Source organism: Callithrix jacchus, chromosome X (assembly GCF_049354715.1).
Source record: "Callithrix jacchus isolate 240 chromosome X, calJac240_pri, whole genome shotgun sequence".
Classification (NCBI taxonomy): domain Eukaryota; kingdom Metazoa; phylum Chordata; class Mammalia; order Primates; family Cebidae; genus Callithrix; species Callithrix jacchus.
The window spans coordinates 32,294,397-32,314,886 of record NC_133524.1 but is presented as its reverse complement, the minus strand read 5'-3'; the positions used below and the strand labels follow the sequence as shown (position 1 = coordinate 32,314,886).

Genomic DNA, 20,490 nt, shown 5'->3' with positions numbered 1-20,490 from the left:
TATAATTTTAAAACATCCTGACCAAATTATTTGTTCAATGTAAAATTAATTGTAAGTTAGTGTTGCCAGGAGAGCTCATTACTTAGTTACCATGTATTCCCTCTCATCTCCTGCTTTGTTTATAAAGCTAAAAGCAAATTACTTAGGACAACAATGTCAAATCACTTTCTTCTCCCAAAGCATCTGATTTTAGCGCTTTGTGTGTTTTAAAAGCCCCTACCTCAACTTAGGCAAATAGAACCTTCGTTTACCATGCTATTCCCATCCCGCCTTTGAAACTTCTGAAAAAGGCAGAGTGGAGTAATTGTTTCAGGCATCTGCTTAACATACTTTGAAGTGCATATAAGTTCTTTTTCAGTTTCATTTGAACCCCAGCTGTCTTCACCGAAGTCTATAGTCAATCTGAATTAAGTTGTCCTACTTCTCCTAATAAGTCTCTTATTAAGTTCTGCATCAGCCTCTTAGGGAGACTTAAAAGCTAATTCATGTAGAATTGCCATTTTCTACTAATTCATTTGTCAGCTCTCCAAATTCCAACAAAAACAATTGCAAAGACTATTAATTTGGCTCTTCATAAACAACTTATGTAAGTGTAGTATACATTGGAACCAAACAAACGATTTAAAACAGTGGGTGGGAGGAAATGGGTTGATGGCGTTCACAACGCTTCCTTTCTTGACTGTTATGAAATGCCTTCCACATCGAAAGCATAAAGCCATTTATTTAGTAAAGGAAACATCCTTCTGCTTTTACTTTCATAAATAAGATAATGACTGAGTGAACTTTGCTTAAAGATACAAAAAGGCTTTAGAACAGTTGGAAAAGGAACATGTTCTTTTTATTATTGAACTTATTTTAATTTGGACTTCTTTGTGTTAGTTTGATGGACTGGGATAAAAGAAGGAGCTAGAACTGGTTACTATTGTTACTGTATTCAATCAGAGTTGTACAGCTACTCTTCTGGTCATGGGATCTTTAGGAGAACATGGATAATCAAAGTGTTCAGCTAATGAGTTCATCTGACATTATTCTACTCAAGAAGTGTTTAATTAGAAAATAAAAATTTCTCCAAAGAATACCATCCTTCCTACGATTTCAAAACAACTATATCAAAATCTGATCCTATAATATACCAATCCTGTTTGCTAGGATTTATTGTAGAAGCTTTGTTTGTGGCTGGTAATAGCTATAAATACTATTCCTCAAGAGTCTTAGGTAATAAAAGATTATTCAAAAAACTTAATATACTCTCAGTATTAAAGGATATACAAATGCATTCATTTATTAATTTATGATATGATTAAAACCTATACCCAGAGAAGTCTGATCTCATTATAGAGTGTGAACATTTAATTTATTTCAAAAATAAATATTATATTCAGAGATGTATTAATGGCATCTTAGTTTTCCTGGGAATATTATTATTAAGCACCAAGCTGAGGGAGCAAGGATTTGTATTAGCTTGTGCACACATGTGCATATACCATATTAACTAGAAACAGTGCTAAAATGTGAGTTATTTAACTGAAATTCCATATTTCCTTAGAAAATGAAATCACACAGCCAATACATACTTTTAATCATTTTTTGACATCTGCCAAAGTTGTGACTAGAATAAAGTTCACAATTCTGTTACTTTCCTACCATCGATAAAACAGGAAGTGTTTTAAGATCAAATAACCCAAGGAGTTGGCTTCTTCCTGTCATGCTTGACAATTACAATTTTTAAAATTTATCTGTTAACTTTGACACCAATATTACACCTCACACAACCTGACATTAACTAAGTTAAGCAATGGCATTGAATACTTGTTCTTGGTAAATCAGTTTTCTGGGTATTAAGGGAACAGATGTGTTTGTGATACTAATGTAACTCTCTCATTTTAATGGGGCCAAAGAAAGAACTTTTTCTTAATAAGATTTTTTCATGTTAAAATAATATTTTTAGTTAGAATTTACACTTACTATAGCTTTTTCTATTTAAAAGCATCTTCCAAAAGCAGTGATTCTCAAACCTTTTTCACTTCAGTTATGTTAACAGCCAAGAAGACATACCCTGATATCTCCCACTTCCACTTACCTGTCTCCTTTTTCGATAAGCATGAAATGTCTTTGATGGTTCTTGTTTTATTTTTTTAATCTCACATCAATTTTATATGTTCCATAATGCGTTCATCATGTTTTAATATGCAGATGCTTTTTCTTCAAATTCTGAGGTAAATGAATCTTTCAGTACATTCACCTATGAACATGAAAGCATAAGTTTAGAATTACAATATGTAGGATTGCCCAGTTTGTGCAGGCTTTGTCTTTTTCCATCAACTTGTTTATGTATACAGACAAAAAGAGCAGACCCTTGCTATTTCAGATTTATCTTTTGCAGTTTCATCTGATTATTGTGATCCAAAGTTCCATGACTAGTAGCTCTTAATTTTGAACATGTATTATTTGAAGCTTTTGTGCACAGTTGCTTAACCGGTGAGCTATATGGCGTTTTAAGTCAGGTTCCATGAATGCAGACCTTGAGAACAGGGGTCTAGCTGCCTGCGATTTATAGAGGGTCTGCTCTCAAGAGAAGCCCGTATTGGAGTTAGGGAGGAATAGTACAGGAGGAGAAAGAGCTCAGCAAGTGTGCTATTTCAGGTGAAACCTCGCATTGTGTCTGATCCAGAGAGCGAGCGAGCCTTGGAACAGAAACTGCACTGTGGAGTTTTGCTTTCATACCAGTCATTGTGCAACTGACATACTAGCAGATATTTGTCAACTAGCTCTGAGGTGGGATGAATCCTGGTGTGTATCAAAACCAGTTTTGATGGTTTAAATACTCCCACCACTGCTGATTTCTAGCTACCAACATGATGTCACTGACTGTGGAATGGGGAGGAGATGCACACAATTGGCTCTTGGGCTCTGCTGCAGCATACCACTGGCTGTGGTCCACTCCTGGGATACGGGTTACTGCCTGGGCCAGGCGGCCCCCATAAGCAGAGGTCACATCTGGAGAAGGCAGGTAGCTATAAGACATTAATAGTCAATCCTCACAGCAGATAGAGGATGGATGCCCAGGATAGGTAAAGTGTCCCCTACAACTAGTAAGTAAACCTAGTAACCCACTCACTGTACATACTTAACACGGCTTTTTTTGTTTTTGTTTTTGTTTTTTTGAGATGGAGTTTTTCCCTTGTTGCCCAGGCTGGAACGCAATGGTGCAATCTCAGCTCACTGCAACCTCCACCTTCCAGATTCAAGTGATTTTCCTACCTCAGCCTCCCGAGTAGCTGGGATTACAGGCATGGGCCATGACGCCTGGCTAATTTTGTATTTTTAGTAGAGATGGAGTTTCTCCTTGTTGGTCGGTCTGGTCTCTAACTCCCAACCTGAGGTGATCCGGCCACCTCAGCCTCCTAAAGTGCTGAGATTACATGCATGAGCCACCACACCTGGCTTCAACATGGCTTTTTAATGCTGTTTTGTTTTTGCATGTACAGTGATTCTTTATAAGTAATGATAATGTTTTTTCTTTATGGAAAATCCACCTACCCTCCACCCTACCATCAAGCTATTCATCAGAATTAGTGATGGAAGAGAAGAGTTCGTGAATGAAAAAGTCTAAGAAAGTGATGACTATTGGTAAGAAAATGGCCTCATAAGTGAGTTGGGCTTTACAGTTATGGAATCTGTAAATGTGTAGGCATTCAAGTTTTCCAGACATGATCACTGAGAATGTCAAGAATTTATAGTGGGAATGCTTCTCACTTTCGCAGACATCAGAATCACCAGGAGGGCCTGTAGAAACTCAGGTTGGTGAACTCCTTCCCCAGCGTTCCTGATTCAGGATGTCTGGGGCAAGGCTAAGAATTCCCAACTGGTTCCCAGGTGATCATGATGCTGCTGGTTCGGAGATACACTCTGAGAACATTCAATAGTAAAGCTACTGTATGTGTACATGAATACATATTTTGTGTAGTGTTAGCATTTCTTCAATCACAAAGAAATAATATCAAGAAGTAATAAATGTATCATTTATTATTTCTTTTATAATTATCTATATCCAGAATATTTAGTTCAAAAATGAATGTAGGCATAGGGCCTCCTGTTATATTGATTAATAGTTTAGGTCAGAGAGCATGATAGGGAGCAGTGTTTCACTCAGGAACCTTGAAATGAATAATGGCTTCTTGTCTAAATCTAACTTGTGGAAGACATTGACAGTTGTTTATTTCATTTTTCTTGTAGGTATTTTAATGACACCAGTACAATTTTGGGGTTGCTTTAGATGACCAATAGCATAACTTGCCTTCCCAGTATTAATACTTTAACATCAAAAATATGTAGTGATGGCTGGCCTTGGAGGCTCACACCTGATCCCAGCACTTTGGGAGGCCGAGGTGGGCAGAATTGCTTGAGCTCAGGAGTTTAAAACAAGCCTGGGCAACGTAGTGAAACCTCATTTGCACAAAAAAATACAAAAATTAACCAGGTGTACTGACCTGTGCCTGTAGTCCCAGCTACTTGAAAGGCTGGGGCAGGAGGATTGTTTGATCCCAGGATGTCAAGGTTGCAGCATGCCCTGTTCACTCCATTGCACTCCAGGCTAGGTGACAAAGTGAGACCTCTCTCTCTCTCTCTCTCTCTCTCTCTCTCTCTCTCTCTCTCTCTCTCTCTCTCTGCCTCCCTTTCTCCCTCTCTCTCTCTCTATATGTAGTCACATAACTTTTTACTTTGTATAAATGCTTTTTTGTATTTATCAATAAAAAGAATTACATTTTAATATTCTCCTTACAGTTTCCTACCAAACATACTGATGATAAAATTGTAAATAGTACTTTATACAGTTTCTGAATCTAGGACATTAAAAATAGTTGGGATCAGTCAATACTTTTGAAGTAAAATGTACTTGCTGGATATGAATAGCTGATAGCTTCTCCAGGAGTTCCTACATTTTATGACTTACCTTGTCTACACCTTGAGGCTCTGTGCTCAGGAGGAGGGTATATTTTTGTGTATAGAAATAGAGATGAGGGCCAGGCATGGTGGCTCACGCCTGTAATCCCAGCCCTTTGGGAGACCAAGGCAAGTGAATCATGAGGTCAAGACCAGCCTGGGCCAAGATGGTGAAACCTTGTCTCTACTAAAAATACAAAAATTAGCCTGGCATGGTGGCACATGCCTATACTCCCAGCTGCTCAGGAGGCTGAGGCAGAGAATTGCTTGAACCTGGGAGGCAGAGGTTGCAGTGAGCCAAGATTGTGTGGTTGCACTCCAGCCTCGGTGACAGAGTAAGACTCCATCTCTAAAAAACAAAAAAAAAAAAGGAAAAGAAAAGAAAGAGAAAGAAATAGAGATGAGGTAAAAGTGTGAGAGCAACTGGGAGGAAGTCGAAAATAGTCTTAACTGAAGTGATTGAGGAAGAGGAATTTTTCTCAAAAATGGTGCCAAAAACCAATGTACTAAATATCTGTGAAAAAGTTCATGGTTCTGGTATAGGGTGAGTGATATATGAAATGAGAATTGTGGGATAAATGTAATGGAAACAAATGTCTTAAAATTTGCTTTTGACATTAAACAAGAAACATGAAACACAAACTTTTTCCTTATTCTGGAATCTGAGACAGGAGAAGGACAAGAAAAAAATAAAATTCTACATTAGAAGCTATTTGATTAATGTTCAATGTAAAATTGAAACAGCTATGGTCGAACCCACTCAAATCAAGTGTACATTAAATACTTTAGTTAACTGAATTAGGCAGAATAAGGGCACATTAATGTTCAATGTTGTTGAAAATTGGTCCACATATCATTGTTATGCTTTTTGTTTGTAAACCTCAATGTTTATTAAATTTCCACAGTATGTTCGGCCCTGAAATGTGAAACTCTCTTAACCAGAATGAGGCTGGAGAATCTAACACTAAGATAAATTTCTATGTTCTTTTAAGGAATTGATTTGCATGGTGATTTTTTTTTTTCTTCATTTAGTTAAGAGCCTGCCAGTCCTGTTTCAAAACATACTTATTTTTAGAAGTTTGATTTTCTGGGATTTTGCATCATTATACACTCAACTGACTCATTTAGAACTTTTTCCTATCAAATATTCACATTCCATCATCACCATCTTAACATGGCATAAGCAAGTTAATGGACAGAGTTAAGTCAATTTGTTGGCAGTATATGTCAAATGAGTCTTTGGCACTATATTGGTGTTTTTTAAGAACCAATGACAAACTACTGCTGAGTTTCCTTTTATTTACTTTTTTCCCACTCTTAAAACATTGTAACCCATTTTGAAATCTATCCATTGTTGTGAACCTAAAGCCTATTATGTCTTTATTAAATAATATCCATATAACTGACCTGTGATTTAGGTTTCTTATCTGCCCCCAAGCAAGTAGGCTACATGCAACAGCATTTCACCTGCTTTATTTTCTACTTGCCAGTTGTTTTCTAATTTTCACATATTTCTAGGAGGGATGGAGCTAAAGCAAGAGAATGGTCCATTGTTTTAGACCTTCACAAACCCGATATGCTAGAATCTCCACAAAGGTTATCCAATATCAAGGTGACTTTTGTGCATCCAATAAAACATAAGGTTAAAAGAAATATAGGCTAAACAAATGAGCATAAATTCTGTTACTCCTTTGGCTTACAGTATGAATAAAATATTACCTTTGGAACCATCTCACCGTTTTTTTAAAAAAAGGTTGAAGGAAGACATTTGCAAAGTCTTTTCTGCTATAAAACTGCCTAGGGTTTGGGGTTGATTGTTGTATGCAAGAGGGGTCTTGGTGAATCTGACCCACTTTGAATCTAAAATTACTGAATTCTTAGTGAAAACATTATTTTAAAAAGATTTTTGAACTCTTTTTCTACTGAAATTGTATTCTCCTTTAGATAATACAGCATCACCCCTGCAGACTTTTGAGGGTACTAAATCATACTCCTCTTTTGAAAAAGAAAAAGTCTATTACTATTAAACGTTTCTGTTAGTTGAATACCAATCACTTTTTCTAAAGGGTAGATTTGGCCAATGACTAATTTTTTTTATATTGCATCTGAGAACATTGTTTAGACAGCTTGACACTTAGACTAATTTATGTAAGTAGTAATTTATTCATCATTTGCATGTACTTAACTGGACATTATCATGATAGCAGTTGTCATAACAGACTATTACAGGATATGAAATTAGATATTACCTTAAGATGTGATCAGAAAAATCAGAATATTATCTTGAAAATATCAATTTTATGGTGAGAAAAATGACAAACTGAATAAACTCTTGACTCCAGAAGCTAGACCTTTCACATATGCATGTGTTCATAGAGGTAAAAATGACAACTAATAATAGATCCACAGGGCCCATATTGCTCAAAAATGAATACATAAGACTTTCTTTTCAGCCTCAGAATATGATGAAAAGAAGATGAACCATTATTCTTTAAATTTCACAGTCTAATTTTTAAACAGGATGTTACATAGACTTTAATGAAAAAAATTCATTTTATGTTCCTTTCATTTGACTTTAAGTAGTTGAATATTCTGTTTTTCTGTTTTATTTTCAAGAAATAAAGCTGTTCTAGAAAGACTAAAAACATTAATTATGTTTAGGAGCCGCAATAATCTGAAAGTAAAATTGGACATTGAAAGACATTTTGCAATCCTTTTTGGTTCTCTTCTGTGTATTATTTTTATCTCAGTTCTTAAAAAATTTGTATTCATCTTTGATTCATTTCTGCTTTAGTATTTCTAAGTTAATAATATATTGAATGAAAAATCAAATCAATAAAAATCCATTTTGTTTCAGTTTCAGTAGTGAGTGCCTTACCCCAGAACCAAAATTAAATAAATGTGCTCCATATAAAGCAAACTAGGTACAGCATATTGCATGGGTAACTCACAGCCCTAGATCCCTCTATTAATCATTATTCATGCATGCAGAAGTAGGTTCATTTGCTTTAATAAGTAAATACAGAATCTCTTTGAGACTGCTGTCTACAATATTATACCTTGTCCTGCATTTTCTTTGTCAAAAATTTCATTTTATAGCTATGAATCCATTTTGGTTTAGAATTTGCTTCTTTATAAACCTATATAGTAATAGTTATCATTTAAATTAAATAATATTCATTAGCCTTAGCTGCATGCTTACAGAGACTTGGTCTATTTTGTGCTATATTTCCATTGCCTGAAATATTTTCTGGTTTATAATAGGTACTCAATAATCATTTTTGGAATAAATAATTTGTACAAAAGCATAGATATGCATAACCCTTAAAAATTATTTTGCAAATAATTTGCTCCATTTGCCACCATCTTATTTCTGGCCATTGTTACTTCTTGTCTCTGTCCATGAACACTCTTTATCCCTTCTTTCTTCTTTCCTCAATTACCACAAGTTATACTGATCTACTTGAGATTTTCCAGATGACTATTTCATGTCCAGAGTCACATGCCTCTTCTATTGTTCCCCTCTGTGAAAGATTTCAGCCACCTTATCTACTCAGGAGGTCTGTCCTGACCTGCATCAACATCCTTCTTTGCACCTTCCAAACTCTGTGACTCAACTTCTCATAATGTGGATTGCATTGTTTTTTTAGTAACCCATTAAATTGTATACCTCTGCTAATGACTGTGAGTCTGTTGAGAGTTCCATTTTTCCAGTGGATGATAGGTATATATATTATATGTACACATACACACACATACACATACATACACACACGTATGTGCACAATATTTAGTGGATATAAAACATGCATTTATAAGTGAGTAGTAATTAAATCTAACTAAAAGAGTTGCCAAGAAAATGCCATTCCTATTTTGCAGACATTATTCTACATTGTAAAGGGTGTCTCATTCAAGGCTCACCACAATCTTGATCCCAGAAAACCCCCATGATTAATCTTTTACAGCCACTCTATACTTCATGCTTTAAGTTATTAAACTATTTACTTTTCCTCAGACACACATTAGACTTTCCTACCTCTTACCCTTTATTTAAGTTCTGAACACGTAGCTTTCTTCCCCACACTGTGCTTCCTCTTTATCAGTTTCATGTACCTACTTTCCAATGTCTAGTTTGAGGAAAACTTGTAAAGCTACATGGTAGAGGTTGCCCCTGGGTGTTATAAGATATCAGCTCCAGAAAGGTAGCTACCTGACAAAGGATCTTAGTCTGTGACTCTCATGGATAAACTTATTACCCACTGGTTTGCAGAGTCTCCCTGGAGTATCCTGAACAGGACCTTGTGTGACTTTGTATTCCTAACATTGCCTGTCACAATGTTTAACTGATTATAGGTAAGCTAAAAAAAGGAGAAATATGCCTAAACTTCTCATCCATCTTTGTGACAGCTTTAAGTATGCATGTTCCTATCGTTTTTCTATACAGGTGGAAAATATTTTTAAATGGACTTTGTTACCATCTAATATTTGATGACTTCTTAGTTCATATCATTATTTAAGTAATTTTTCTTCAGTGGAAAAGCCCAAAAATTAGAGAGGCATGGAGAGAGAGAAAGAAAGAGAGAGAGAGGTTATCTGTAATCTCAGCCCTGGCATCTAAAATCCCAATCTCTTCAAGGGACTCTTTGGGCAAAGAAGAAAAAGGCACTGTTTCTCTGAAGAGATCCCTAGTCCTATGCCAAGGCTAACCAATTTGGTAGTAGAGCCCAGGCTGGATTTCGGTTGTATTTTACTATTCTGCTCTACATCATGGCCTTGGTATGTAGTCTTCTAGTCTCTTCATATATAAATATTTTTAATGCTTTTATTCAGTGTTGTGAAAACGCCCTCCAAAAGGTACACTAAGTTGTACCACCACCAACAAGCAGAATATATTTTCCTTGAATAGGCTACATCCTCTTTATTTCCACTTACTCCATTTTTATCTTTAAAAATCCCTGGTAAAGACCAAAAACTGAAATGTTTTATTCTTGCCCAAAAAAGTGAGAGATGCTTCAGAAATTACCACATGCTCCAGTATAAAATAAATCAAATGATACAGATATAAATAATTCAGATATGGAATTTAAGGAAAATGAGCGGCTTTCTCTTATTTAGGAACTTGGTGTCAGGTTTCTGTAGGAAACTGTGTTTGCGAAGCAATCTGAGAATAGTTATTTGTCTGAAGTGTTAGTAATTAGTGTAGAAGTGCCTAATTCTCTTGACTGCTTGTTCTTTAATAAAAATGTATTGAGGGATTATCATGTAGTAGGTGCTGGCATATACTGGTAAAAAACAATAATGCAGAATTGCCTTAATAAATTTTCTGGCCTTGGGGAGGAACAATGAATAAATAAATAGGCAAATATACATGCGCTTGCAAATTGTGATCAGTGTTAAGAAGGAAAATAGGGTGCTGAGAGTCAGGGAAAAAGGAGACAGTTTAGATAGGGCAACCAGCTGGGGATAGGCCATCTTTAATAGTCACACATAACTGAGATCTGAAGTATATGAATAAGAGCCAGCTAGGCATAAAGCAGATATATAAAACTTTAACCAGAGGAAACAGTGTATCTGAAGGTTCTAAGTCAACAGTAAGCTTGGGACAGGCACGGTGGCTCATGCTTGTAGTCCCAATAATTTGAGAGGCTGAAGTTGGAGGATTACTTGATCTCAGCAGTTTGAGACCAGCCTGGAAAACATAGAGAGACCCTGTCTCTAGCAAAAAAAAAAAAAAAAAAAAAAAAAAAACTTAAAAAAAATACCCATGCCAGTGGTGTGTGCCTGTAGTTCTGGCTAACTTGGATGGCTGTGGCAGGAGGATTGCCTGAGCCCAGGAGTTCAAGGCTCCAACAAGCTATGATTGCACCACTGCACTCCAGCCTGGGCAACAGAGAGAGACCCTGTCTGAAAAATAATTTTAAAAAAAGCTTGATGCATTTTAGGAACTCAGCATCTTCTAAGTCCTTGTTAGAAATGCCAAATTTTCATGCCTACCTTAGACCCACCGAATCAAAAGCACTAAGTGGGACTTAGAAGACTCTGTTAACAAGCCTTCCACATGATGATGAAATGCACACTATTGTGTGGGAATCACTGCCTGAGACTGGTGTTTTGAGCTATTTAGGGGAGGGAGACAGCAAGACAATACCTCCATTGAGGGGCAATGGTAGTTAACACATTTGGCATAGACCAATAAATGATTGCAGGTCCAAATACTTGTTAAATGTAAATTTCAGGCAAGGCTCAGTAGCCCATGCCTGTAATCTTAGCACTTTGGGAGGCCAAGGCGGGTGGATCACCTGAGGTCAATTTGAGACCACCCTGGCCAACATGGTAAAACTCAGTCTCCACTAAAAATACAAAAATTAGCCAGGCATGGTTGTGAGCACCTATAATTCCAGCTCCTCGGGAGGCTGAGGCAGGATAATTACTTGAACTCAGGAGGCAGAAGTTGCAGTGAGCCCAGATGGCACCATTGCACACCAGTCTGGGCAACTAGAGCAAAACTCCATCTCAAAAAAAAAAAAGTAAAAAACCTCATCCATCTAAAGTAACTTCTGAATTTGAAGATAAACATCCTCATGGTTGGTATTTTTAATGGTTTATGGATTATTACTTACTTTTAAAGAAGTTAATAGGTTTCATTAACTGCCATTTTGCTTCATTTTGTCACATATAATTAAAATTTCTCAGGAAATACTGGCATTTTTTTTGTTTCCTTAGCAACCTGGAGCATGGCCTGCTTAAATGACTTACTTAAGCTCATTAAAAACCTTTTTGTTTTAATTGTGCATATTTTGCATTTAGCCTCTGTGAAATACTCGTGAACCACCTTTTTGTTTAAATTGTGTCATTGGAAAGCTTGAAGTGTTTTGTGGGTTGGTTGGTTTTTTGGTTTGTTTTTTTTTTTTTTTTTTTTTTTCATTTGTTTGCTTGCGTTTTGTCTATAAAGGAGAGATAACTGGCAGTCAGAGTTAGGATTATAGAAACGTGTTCCCAAGGACAGTAAAGTCTTTAAAATTTATTCCAGCTTCTTCTTTTTCAAATTGAACTTACTTTTGATTTTTTAAATCGTGGTAAAATATAAGTTGCATAAAGTTTACTATCTTAACTATGTTTAAATGCATACTTCCATGACATTACATCCATGTATGTTGTTCTGCTGCCATCACCACCATCCATCTCCAGAATTCTACTCATCTTGCAAAACTGAAACTCTATGTCTGTTCAACAATAATTTCCCCCAGGTGCGCTGGCTCATGCCTGTAATCCCAGCACTTTGGGAGGCCGAGGTGGGCGGATCACCTGAGGTCAGGAGTTTGAGACCAGCCTGGCCAACATGGTGAAAACCCATCTGTACTAAAAATACAAAAATTAGCTGGGTATGGTGGCACAAACCTGTAATCCCAGTTACTCGAGAGGCTGAGGCAGGAGAATCACTTGAACCTGGCATGCAGAGATTGCAGTGAGCGGAGATCAAGATTGTGCCACTGTACTCCAGCCTCACTCTGTCTCAAAATTTAAAAAAAAGAAAAAAACAACAATAATTCCTGATTTCTTCCTGCCCCCAGACCCTGAAAACCACCATTCTATTTCCTGTCTATGAATCCGAAAATTCATTTGTATATCTTCTTTGGAGAAATGTCTATTCAGGTTACTTGCCCATTTTTTATACTATTGAGTTGTAAGAGTTCCTTGGGTATTTTGAATACTAACTCCTTACCAGGTGTATGCCTTGCAAAATATCATTTGGTGCTGCTGTGTTCAACTTGTTCTTAAAAATTAAAAATAAAATAAAAATTTTTCAGCCAGGTGTGGTGGCTCATGCCTGTAATTCCAGCACTTTGGGAGGCCAAGGCAGGTGGATCACCTGAGGTCGGGAGTTCAATACCAGCCTGGCCAACATGGTGAAACACTGTCTCTACTATATATATAAAAAGTAGCCAGGCATAGTGGCACATGCTTGTAGTCCAGCTACTTGGGAGGCTGAGGCAGGAGAATCACTTGAACCCAGGAGGCAGAGGTTGCAGTGAGTTGAGATTACACCACTGCACTCCAGCCTGGGTGACAAAGCGAGACGCCATCTCAGTCAATCAATCAATCAATCACTAACTTTTCCATTGTGGTCAATACTTTCCTGTTCCTCATTTCCAAATTTTTTACATAAAGGAAATATGAGAACACAGAAAAGAAAGAAGATGGACGCTATTAATATGATCAAGGTATAATTCAGCTTTTATTTTAAGAACCTTGGAGTTATAAGCTTCATAGAAAGTCATGTCCTAAAAAATGAAGAATTATGATCAATGCACAGAGAAAATGTTAAAAAGAAGAAGTTATCGTTTTATGTTTGGATATGCATTCTTTTTTGATACTGTGAAGAGAAACTAGAGTTTTTTTTTTTTTTTTTTTTGAGGCAAAGTTTCACTCTTGTTGCCCAGACTGGAGTGCAATGGCATGATCTCAGCTCACTACAACCTCCACCTCCCAGTTTCAAGCGATTCTCATGCCTCAGCCTCCCAAGTAGCCAGGATTACAGGCATGCGCCACTATGCCCAGCTAATTTTTCTGTTTTTTAGTAGAGGCAGGTTTTCACCATGTTGGCCAGGCTGGTCTCAAACTCCTGACCTCAGGTGATCCACCCACCTTGGCCTCCCAAAGTGCTAGGATTATAGGTGTGGGCCACTGCCCCCAGTTGAGATTGTGTTTTATAAAAAGATGTGGATTCTTTATGGAAAACACAGAGCAGTTAATTGCTATTTTTTAAATGCCACAAATTTGGACGTGTGTTGAGTCTAAGAGAAAACCATAGTTAAAATATAATTACTGATAACTGCTTGGGAAATATAAACCTACAAACTTGATATTGTTTTCCTAAAAACTTTTTTTTTTTACTTTAACCTCTCTTAAGTGTTTCTGATTATGCTAAATCTAAGCTGTTAGTTCTGAGTCTGTTCCATTATTTATATTGTTATTCAATTTGCTCATCAAAAGTGATCATGCCCAAATATGAAAGTTTATAAGAATTGTCCTGAAAACTGAATGCAAGAAGACAATGAAAAGAATCTGCCTAATATTTTGGCTTCAGGCTATCACAATAAAAACTGTGGCTGGAAAAAATGTAATCACATCTCTACTTTTTTAAAAGTATGTGTTTCAGTGGCATAATTTATTGTCAAGAATGTCTCTACCAGAGGCATAAGTGATACTAAAGGCAGAGGGTTTTATTTGCTCAGTTTGGGAAGTATCTCCCTGGTCTTAGCTCTACACAGTCCTTCAGAATTTGGCAGAAATGAGGGACTCAACTTTTAGTGAAAGGGTGACACATCCCAGTTTTGTTGGAGAACTATGAAATAGCCCCATAGTGTTAGTAATGAGAATTCACTAAAGAAGTCTCCTGCAGGCCGGGTGCAGTGGCTCATGACTGTAATCCCAGCACTTTGGGAGGCCGACGCAGGTGGGTCACCTGAGGTCAGGAGTTCACAACCAGCGTGGCCAACATGATGAAACCCCATCTTTTCTAAAAATACAAAATTAGCTAGGCAAGGTGGTGGTGAGTGCCTGTAATCCCAGCTACTCGGGAGGCTGAGGCATGAGAATCACTTGAACCGAGGAGGCAGATGTTATAGTGAGCCAAGATCATGTCATTGCACTTCAGCCTGGGGAACAAGAGTGAAACTCTGCCTCAAAAAAGAAGAAAGAAGGAAGAGGAAAAAAGAAGATGACATCTCCTGAAAAAAACACCAAAATATAAGTGCTCGACAACTGAAGTTCAAGGGTAAAGGCTATTGGGAAAGCAGATGAAGTTAATCTGAGTAGTGGATGCTGTTGGAACCCTAGCCAGATTCCTTCCCTGGATTGGTACACCCATTCTTCAGTGACTCTGAGTATTAACTGCTTATGGCTCATGGTTTTACACCTTTCCAGGGAACCTCAATCAGCCAAAAGGAAGCCACCTTGCCTGGTACATTACACCACACCTCTCCTAAATCCACCACTCGGACAAAGGGACAATCCCTTTGTCTCAACATGAGACCTGCTGTTATACAATTTGTGCTCTGGAAATTTCCGTGGGGCCAGATTGATGCTGGTCTCCAGCCCATACCACACCCCAGCTTGACTTTCTTGCCCTGTCTTCCTGCTTCTCTCACTCCCTTTTTCTTAAGAGCACTCAGACTTGCTTCTCTAAAACATGGCTTAAGGCAGTAGGTATCTGAAAGAAAAGCTGCACCTACATTCCAGGCACCACAACAGTCAGGGAACCAACCAGAGTGAAAAGTCAAATTTTACAGATAACAATGGAAGTCTCCGAACCTGATACGTTTCATGAAGGGCTTGCCTACACCTCAACTTGTGTTTCTTTTTTTTTTCCTTTTTCTTTTTTTTAAGATGGGGTTTCACCATGTTGGTCAGGCTGGTCTTGAACTCCCAACCTCAGGTGATCAGCCTGCCTTGGCCTCCAAAGTGTTTGGATTACAGGCATGAGCCACCACGCTCAGCCTGTGTTTCTTTTTAATTGTTTCAACAGCATTTGAGTAGCTCCTTCCACCCAGGTATTTGAGAGATTCCAGGAGGCCTCTGATCCTCTAGAAAAAGCAAGATACAGTCCTTGACTTTCTTCGTCACATGAGAATGATGTATCTGCTGATAAATGCAGAAGCTGCAAAACATAGCTGAGCCGTACCGGCTGCCAACCCCTGGGTAACTGCATTGTGCGAGGGCTTCCCTGAGCCACGTGGAAAAGCCCCAGGATAAGTACTAAAGACCAATATTCATAGGACCTGATTTCTAATTCCTCATCGTTGGCTTTTCATGACAAGCTCAGCATGAAGGATGCTGGCACTTTCCCTACCACCTCCTCTTTTTAGGCTTCTTTTCAAGAGTCTTGGTTAAGAAACATTTGTTTGACAAGGATTCATTGTAGACAGCAACGCCGGTCCCTACTGAAGTAATATTTGTAATATAAATTTCTCTGCAGAGTGTCTGTAGGCCAAGAGTAAAACTTCATTGTCGGACCCTAGTAATTTTGAATTCCTAGTAAGTGAGATAGGACCTCTATGAGTTAGCAGGTTAAGATTTTAGGAGGTATATTTAATATCCCTAAGAAGGGAAGTTTTACAAGCACTGAGTAGCACTACACATACGTGTGTGTGTGTGTGTGTGTGTGTGTGTATACATATATATAGCTATATATATGAAATATACCATTTATAAATAAACTCATAAGTGCCAAATCCAGTATAGCTAATTTGAACATCCCAGAGTCTCCCTTCTCTCTGCCTGTTTCTGCAGCTGCTTTTGCTGTGGCCTTTTAAGGATTATCCTGGACTTTCACAATGGACCCCTCTACTTTTTCTCCATCTACAAGCTTCAATTTGCTTTGCTGTCCTCCTCATCCAGTTTAGATTGTACAGCATGTTTTTCAGTGACATCCTGGCTAATATTGAAACTTTCTTATCCCTAAATGTGTGAGCCACAATCATCTGCTGAAACCCCAAACCTGGATCAACTGTTTTCTCCGTGCTTACATGCAACACTGTCAGAGGAAATGAGACATTCGGGCAGACTGATTCTGCTAAAAAATGTCGAACCTCATCCTCAAGTGGGCCCTCAACACTGTTTGTTTGCCAACCTCGTTACATTTCTTAGGTCAACTCCCTCTCATACTCTCTATTACGATTAATTCAAATGTCCCCACTTACCCTTAATTCATGTTTTCATTCAAGGACTATTCATTGCACACCAGGCACTGCATGCTATGCCAGGCACTGCAGACTATGCCAGGTCTGTTGATTCCTACTACTTCACAGAGGAAATAAAACCCCTCAAAGCAGAATTCCCTCAATTTACTTTTTCCCATCTTTCAAACTGACTTTCTGTGCTTTGCAGTAGTAATGCTCTCTTAACTGTGAGGTCAAAATTCCTCCCTCAAAATAAGATTCCCTTGTTTATAGATACTTCCTTTGTTTTCTTAGAAAAGTAGTAGATGTCTGTAGTTTTAAATATGTGTTTGAACAAATCCTTAGGTACATAGAGATAAGCAAAGATCTGACAGGCAGGAAAAAACATGATACAAACGTACGTATCGTCCTAAATCAGTACTTTTGTATCTATAAGAAGACAACATTTAATGAACTGAAAATTCTGCCTGCCTGAAACTTGTCACAATAAAATTAGACTTGGTTTGCTCTTTCATGGAGAACATGTTCCAGATGTTTAAGTGATTTGAGGAAAACCCACAGTATAAAGGCTTTCTTCAATGTTTTCTCACTGGTTCCAAACTAGAATAAAACCTAATGTAATCCTGATACTATTTAAATAGCACATTGTATTGTCCAGCATTAACTGTGCTTTTTGACATTATAGGTATAGTGTTTAATAATTTAAACACAAATTTATGTGTATAATATTAAAAACTCTAATCTGTGAAATATAGCTAAACCAATGTCACATCTATTTAAATGGCAAAGTACCTGTATTCACCCTTTACAGGAGGAATGTGTTGAGACTGCATTTGGGGAGCCGTAATTCTTGTTATGTATGCTTCTGGGCACTGACAGCCCACAGCAGTGAGCCATCCTTGGGTGGTACAGAGCTGCTACCAAAACCTAAGTTAATTGCCAAAGTGAAGACAGACATGAGCATTATTCTCCTGCCTCCTTTTCCTTTTTATCTTTTCTACCATCAGTTATTTCGTTTCTTCTACCTTCGTGGGTTTAGTGCCCTCATGATGATTTCTAGCTGACTGAAGTCCTTCAGTCTGCTCATGCCCATCTAGAGACTTACCCAAAGTGAACCTTTGCCCCCAGTTATCTGTTTATCAACTGACCTCTTACCAGTCAAAGCTTCCATTGTCAAATATTTTAACAAATATTAAATTTAGGAATTCAGATTAAACTGAATGTTTGCCTTTTTTTTCTTTTTCCTTTTCTTTTTTTTTTTTTTTTTTTTTGAGACAGAGTCTCGCTGGGTCAACCAGGCTGGAGTGAGTGCCGTGGCACCATCTCAGCTCAGTGCAACCTCCACGTCCCAGGTTCAAGCGATACTCATGCCTCAGCCTCCTGAGTAGCTGGGACTACAGGTGTGTACCACCACACCCAGATAATTTGTCTATTTTTAGCAGAGACAGGGGTTTCACCATGTTAGCCAGGTTGGTCTCAAACTCCTGGCCTCAGATGATCCACCCATCCTCCGGCTTTGGCTTCCCAAAGTGCTGGATTACAGGTGTGAGCCACCACATCCAGCCTGGATTGTTTTCTTAATCTTTAGCAGTTTTTTTGTTCACAAATACTTCAACAATATTTCTCTCTCTTTTTTTTTTTTTGAAGCAACTGTCTGGAATATTTGGTCTGGTTTTTATAGAAATAACTTTTCTCTTTTTAAACTAAAATTTTTATGATTTAGGAAATCTTTATTAAGTAATCACAATAGTAACTGGCAACGATAGGTTTGAGAACATACACACAGCTAACAGTTGTAACATATACACAACTAACAAGTCAACTAATGGGAGCAGAAGGTCCACACATACTGACAGGCACCTCCAACATTTTATTGAGGCTGTGAAAGGTTCCCATCATGGTTGTTTCACAAACAGAATGAAGACTTTGGCTAATTTGGTGAGTCTTAAGTGGACATTACTTAAGATAACTTCCATTATCATTGCTTGAAAGGAGCAAAAAAAGAAATCACAAGATCTTATGGTAAAGCTTACAGAAGAAAAGTAAATTTTCCAAAGAAAGAAAAAGAGGAAAAGGGAGAGTGTTGCAATTATAATTATGAGTACCAAAACTTACTTTTGAATCCCCTTCATCCTCCAAAACATTGATGCAGGATTAAAATGTGTGCCCAGGACTTTGGGGGAGAAAATGAAAATCAAAATATTTCTAATAAGAGACATTTGAAAATGTACATTGTGTCACCTAAAGGGAACTGAAATCTAGATAAGACTTAACGAGGTGGGATAATCAACTTAATGGCTTGAGAATCTTGCTTGTAAAGAGAGTTGATTAGCACAAAGGACTCACCTGTAATATTGAAGGATACTGCCTGCTGGCTTGCCCTCGCTGCAGAGGTTCCTGTTTATAGTTTGCCCTCACATGATATTTATTTGTGGGTACTAGAAATGCACGTTATTATCCAGAAGAGAGTGGTTTCATTTTGTAATCATTGTCCTTGTCCAAGTTTCCCCCATTGACATTTAAGAAATCTGTTTTCTAACCTTTCTATTATGCAAAACAAAATTGTTATGGATCATTTCCTTTTAGAGATAAGTATTCATGTATATGAATTTAAACCACCTTTCTCCATGGGCACTTCTTCTGATTCTTTTAATCCATGTTTTTATTCATAAGGAAATAGAATAATATTTACTATCAACCACTATAAAATTTTCTGAATTTCACACTGATTCCAATGACATTCCACTAACACAAAGTTGAATAAAGATGAATACATCACATATGAATTTTTGCATGTGTATGGTCTGAAGGGGCTCTCTTTTGTTTGTTTTCATTAACTTATAATTCACATACTATAAAATTCACTCTTTTAAAGTGTACAGTTCAGTGGTGGTTAGTACATTCACAAGGTTATACCACCATCACCATTGTTTAAAACCAGAACATTTTCATTATCCTCCAAAATAAATCTCATGATTGCTTAATATGTTTTTAGTGACTACTTTTTAAAACTTTATGTTCAACAGAGTGATTGTCACCATGTCTTGTATTATCTAAGAACCTTATAACAATTTCTTGTTGTAAGATCCCTATTACCTAAGTGACTGACACTATGTCTTGGATTATCTAAGAATCTTATACTCTATACAACACCACATTTTAGTGATGAAGTATCCAGGTCGATTTGAAAGGATAATGTCATTCTTATTTTCTGAATGTACATCCTTGCTCCTTTTATTTGGACTGGGAGAAAATGCAAGCCTTATAAATGAGGTCATTGTAAGCAATGGTTTTATCATTGTAGTGAACCAGATGGAGAAATAACACCTGCCCAGATCAAGCAAGTCAAAACAACACATGCAGTCAACTAAGTGAAACTGTCCTTGTACACAGACATTATATTACACAAACTGTTCTCCTAAGTGAGGGAATTTGTCCCTTAGAAATTGCTTATTGGAACATTTGGACATCATGCATCATGTTAAATATCCATAAATGCCATCTCAATAGGGTAGATATGATGCATGGTAATATCTTCCCCATATCTGCATAGGGTTCTTCCGCTCAACAGATTGCTGTGATGTATTGCATCAGAGACTTCTGCTCTAGTGCTTCAGAGACAGCTGAGAAGCCTCATGGGAGCCTTCTGAAGTCATTGCTACAAGGACTAAAATACCAGATCAAGAAGCCATTCTTAGGACTTGACAAAATACCCTACTCCCTAAATGAAGCTATTACAATGTGGTTGGTGCAAAGTATGCATGCAATACATTCATGACTGAATGTATCTTTCTATTGTGAAAAATAAGGATCCATTTCTGGTTGTGAAATGAGTAGAATTTAGAATCCAGCAGCAATATATATT

The 20,490-nt window shown here is 37.4% G+C and overlaps 1 protein-coding gene and 1 long non-coding RNA gene across 22 annotated transcripts in view; one reads left to right on the top strand and one right to left on the bottom strand.

Annotated features, from left to right (window-relative positions):
• The window catches only part of LOC118150505 (uncharacterized), a 31,149-nt gene extending 28,899 nt beyond the window's left edge, over nucleotides 1-2,250 (bottom strand). Inside the window, exon 1 of the long non-coding RNA XR_004738603.3 lies at nucleotides 2,081-2,250. This is a non-coding gene — a long non-coding RNA (uncharacterized LOC118150505). The remainder of the gene's footprint in view (nucleotides 1-2,080) is intronic.
• DMD (dystrophin) overlaps nucleotides 1-20,490 on the top strand; it is a 2,312,475-nt gene that overhangs the window by 1,954,804 nt on the left and 337,181 nt on the right. The gene's annotated exons all lie outside the window — the stretch shown is intronic.